Here is a 5414-nt window from a genome sequence, read left to right as displayed (position 1 = left end):
GAGTGCACCCCATAACATTATACTTAAATATTGCGCAATACTCAGGGCTACCATTGAGATTTTTTCCAATTTTTTTTTGAAATGGCATATTTTCAAAAACTAATTGTTTTTATCAAAAAATTTGTATTTAAGTGGGGAATTTTTCAAGAAAAAAATTAAAAAATATTTTTTTTCGTAGGGAATTTTGATGTGTGTATGTGTGATTTTATCGATAAAAATGTTTTAATTGCGTATGCATGTTCACTTTGAGCAAATTGTGAGCTCTGGTTGGGGAAATCTTCGGTAGATTGGGCAAATCGCTAATTGGGCCCCAATTGGGCCAAAATTAGAGCCCAATTGGGAAAAACTTTTGGCTCTGATCGGGCAACCTCAAAAAATTTCCAGCAAGGAAACTTTATCATAATGGGCAACAATTTTTGCGTCCTCAACTGGCACGAAAATCTGCTAGCATCATATAAGTGCATTTTCAGAAAAAAAATCGTAACTCGAAAACGACGAATTTTAGCATATTGCTACTCGTACTGAAAATAGTTTATACTATTCCCTAATAGACCAAAAAGTTTGATAGACAAAAGAGATGTGGCAATTTGAAAAAAATCAATTTGAAAAAAAAAAATTTGTTTATAAACAATAATTAATTATTAAAAAACAATTACTGATTTTTAGTTCATTAGATCGATTCAATAGATCAATATCTGCAATTTAAAAAAAAATCGTTAAAATCCTTGCTTTTTTGCGGCAGTTATAAGCGATTTCATCAAAAGTTGCTATTAAGAGAGGAAAAAAGAAGCGTTCGTACTCAAAAAGAAAAAAATTCATTATTCGAAAAATTCGCATTTCTGAGCAAAAAGAAAAAATACGTGTCTCCTTAAATTGTTCAAGGAACAATCCCTGTGAGTTTTATCGCAAACTTAAATTCACTTTCCCCCGGCCTGGGTGATTTGAGATGGAATGAGCCATATACATATTAGAGGTTTACGCCGACAGGCTTTGCGGCGGCGGCGTGGTCAACTTCAAAAATATTCGGCGGCGGGGCGACGCCGGCGCGTCTGGAAACGCCGGCGATACTGCTCATAAGGTAGATTTCAAAGAGCCATGAGGCTACTAATCTTATCATTTCAACTCGCCAGCGTTACGCATTCGCCATGCTAATTATTCTATTATTATAATTCTATTTATTTCATTATTGAATTAGTTTTAAATTTAAATATTGTTACTTCCTACTTGAATTAAAATGTTGAGTGCCTGGCGCTGATTGATGGACGAACAGAAGACGGTCTGAGGGATATACATACATACACACACGGATCTCTATGTTCTCTACAGATCCGTATGTACTATTTAAATTTAAAGAAATAAAAAAATAAACTTTTTAAGTTTAGTTATTGGGGTAATTTATGTCGCTCTCAATGAATTTTTGCAATAATTTTATCAACCGTTATATGAAATTATGGAGTTCTTACGATTTTTTGCGGATTACATATTGAAAACAAGGTTGGTCTACTTTTTTTCCAAAAGTTTAACCCATCAACTCGAACCAGAACAGGCCTTTTTGACCCACTGTTGAAAAAATGGCTTATTGATGGTTAAAATTTCTACTAAAATATGAAGCGCCAAATTTTTGTAAGGAGAACCGAATGTAATGAAAAATAATACTAATATTTACCATAAAAAGGGAACTTTAACCCTGTGTAGAAAACATTGCGATGCGAGGGAGCAAAACCTTCCTCGGGTTTGACCACCACTAAGGAATGCTAACGTAATTTTCACACAGCCACCTAGTACTTGTATACGTATGTGGGACCCCAGAATAAAATAACATACGAATGTAAATATTAGCAAAAAATTTGTTTGTTTAAAATATTAAAAAAATACATGGAACAATCAACTTGTCTTTGTTTTATCTCCAATAATTGAGGAGTTAGATGCAAAGAGGCCGCTTCTATTATAACTGCTTTCTGAGATATTGGTGTTAAAGTTTTTGATGTGTTATAACTTTCTTGTTGTTGTAGTAGGTGTATAACGAAGTAGTATTTTTGTAGTATTAAAAAGAATTGTCTACTGCGGAAAAAAATCGTTAGATTACCAGTATTTGAAGCTAATTTAACTGTAATAAACGCCNAAAGTTTTTGATGTGTTATAACTTTCTTGTTGTTGTAGTAGGTGTATAACGAAGTAGTATTTTTGTAGTATTAAAAAGAATTGTCTACTGCGGAAAAAAATCGTTAGATTACCAGTATTTGAAGCTAATTTAACTGTAATAAACGCCTTTGTCGAAAAATATGTTACCTATGTTTTTTCTGAGTTACGCTATTTTTGGAAAAATAAAGGAGATCATATTCTTCATATTCTAAAAATGTAATTTTCATTTCGTAAAATTGTGTTTTATACAAGTAGTATTTAGTTCCTTCAAACGATGTATTCAATGTACATACATCATGAAAATTTTGTACAAAATTTCTTAGGCGCCGAACGCCGCCGCGCCGATATTTTCGTGACTCGGCGGCGGCGCGTGTGGAATGACAAAAAACGGCGGCGGCGGCGGCGTGGCTCGGCGGCGTATAGCCCTAATACATATAGATTTAAAAAGGGACCACCCCCTTACATGTAGTTTAGAAATGAAGCCCTTTCAAACTTATATTGTGATGCATACATATGCATTCAAATTACCGAATTACTATAACTGAAATTAAATTTGAATTTTCAAATACGTGGAACCCCTGCTATACATATGTAGCTTTGAAATAAAGCCTTTGGCAGACTTTAGATTAATACCTACGGAACGGATTTTTATACCCGAGCGCACTTGTNTTTTTACCAAGAAATACGCTTATGATACAATTTTGGAAAATGGGCGTGGCACCGCCCACTTATGATCACATATATGTATCTCGCTAACCGTTCTAGCAATTTGAACCAAACTCGGTATGGTTATTGTGCTTGCCACATAAAAGCAAAGCGTTGAAAATTATTGAAATCGGACTAAATTACGACCGCTTTTCATATAACGGTATATTTCAGTAATGCTTGAAACTTCAATATTTCGAAATTTAAGGACGCTAATTTACTTAAAATTTATAACCCCGGCTTATCGTGTAGCGGTAGTTTTCGGAAAGGTGGAAAACATATATTTAATAATTGCGCCGGGTATTTAATGTTCGGCTCCGCCCGAACTTAGACTTTCTTACTTGTTAGGACCATAAATCTATAATAAAGCCAAAATAAAATAACGAAATAGGCTGGAAAAGGCAAAATAAGATAGCGAAAAAGGCAGGAAAAAGCACTAGGTACAGCAAAAAAGGCAGAACAAAATAGCGAAAAAGGCACTAGGTATTGCAAAAAAAGCAAAATAAGGCACTAAAAAAAGACAGAAAATACGAAGAACAATAAAAAAATACATTTATTTTAGATATGTTTATATTACAAGTAAAAAGAGAAAAACTATGAACTAGTTTCATTATATGAAAAATTTGTACTTTGAATCTTTGACTGTTTTATCCTTTCGAGTTTCTAACTCATAAAACTTAATAATAATCTGTATATTTGTAGTAACATTGAACCACAAGATGCATTTTGAAGTTTTCTGGCAGCATTTTCATTTGATTTTCGCGAAGAAAAGCCTTGAATGTACTAAATGTGCGCTCGACGTAAGTTGATACAAGTGGAGCCCAATTTAAATATGGAACGTTTGAAACGTTCATTTTATCAGGAATAAGGGCGTTTTCCTCGCCCTTTACAATTTTACCCACACCCCTTATTGTATCCAAGCCTACGTTAGCTGAGAAAACGGCTTTGAATTTTTCCAACACTAATTTGGCAAGAGGTCCCTGCGCTTCTGTAAGCCGCATGGGCATGTGTATATTTTTTAATCTTGAAAAAAAATTGTTAATGCTATAATCACTTTGTTAGAGGTAGAAAAGGAAAAAAAGGCAAATATTTTTAAAATGGCAAAAAACGCAACATCAAATGTGTATATATATATATATTTTTTTTAATTATACTTGCATTTATTTGTTGGATCTGCTTCTTTTACATCGATTAAGCCTAACAACAAGTTTAAAAATCTTACGTCTAATTTACAATAGTATAGCTCAAACCCTGGGGTTGAGCCCTGTTGGTTTAACGTCGCTCAACGAAAGGTTGGTAGATCTATTCTTCGCAGGCGTGTTATATTTGTTGTGTTGCACAGGCCACTTGCCAGTGGATTTGCGGACATACCACGGTGCTCCCGTTAAGGACCTTAACGTTTTAGATTGGAATCTTTGGATCCTGTCAATGTTGGTTGCACAGGTCGTACCCCACAGTTGAATACCATACATCCATATAGGCTTAATGACTGTATTATATACAAGTACTTTATAATCTAGTTTCAGTTTTGATTTACTGTTTATAAGCCAGTTCACGCTAACTGACTTTAGCTTCATTTGTGTAATCTTGGTTGATATGTGTTTGCGCCAAGTTAGTCTCCTATCCAAGTGAATTCCTAGATATGTCACCTCATTGGCTTGTGGAATATGGACATTATTTAATTTGATTGGGGGACATACTTGCGGTCTGAGTGAAAATGTTGCATGCCCTGTAGGGAAAACACGAATATGTTTACACTTCTGTTCGTTGACTTTTATGCGCCAGTTTGCCAGCCATTCTTCTATGCGTAGTAAATGTTCCTCTAGTACTCTTGAAGCTCTGTTGGGACATTTATTACGACTTACTAAGGCGGTATCATCAGCGAAGGTGGATGTGAGTATATTCTTGCTAGTTGGAATATCTGAAGTGTAGATGATATACAGCATAGGCCCTAGTACACTACCTTGAGGAACGCCAGCCGTTATCGACATGTCGTTTGAAGTGAAATTTGATACTTTTACAGCAAATTTTCTGTTAGTTATGTATGATTCAAATATTTTGTGGAATCCCGGTGGCAACAATTTTTTAATTTTATATATAAGACCGTCGTGCCACACTTTGTCGAATGCTTGTGCCACATCGAGAAAAATTGCAGAGCAGTACTCTCTGAGCTCAAATGCCTTTCTGATTTCATTTGTAATTCGAATTACTTGTTCAATTGTACCATGTTTTTCTCGGAAGCCAAATTGGTGTGCTGGTATTAAATTGCGTTCATGGAGAAAGGGAGATATCATTGATAGGAGTACTTTTTCGAATACTTTGGAAATACAGGGCAGTAAGCTTATTAGTCTGTATGAGGACGGCTGTGTTGCGTTTTTTTCCAGGTTTGGCAATCAAGATTATCTTCGACCTTTTCCATGATTTCGGAAAGTAACCGAATTTGAGGATAGCGTTGAAAAGGTCAGAAAGAATTGATAGTGCAACATTCGGTACCTCTATTAGCATTTTCGGAGTTATAAAATCAGCACCCGGCGATTTCTTTGGATTAAGCTGCTTTACTATAGCAA

This window comes from Rhagoletis zephyria, unplaced genomic scaffold, assembly GCF_001687245.7.
Source record: "Rhagoletis zephyria isolate East Lansing unplaced genomic scaffold, Rhagoletis_zephyria_1.1 Rzeph_scaffold_01101, whole genome shotgun sequence".
Taxonomy (NCBI): Eukaryota; Metazoa; Arthropoda; class Insecta; order Diptera; family Tephritidae; genus Rhagoletis; species Rhagoletis zephyria.
Note: the sequence above shows the minus strand (reverse complement) of the source record.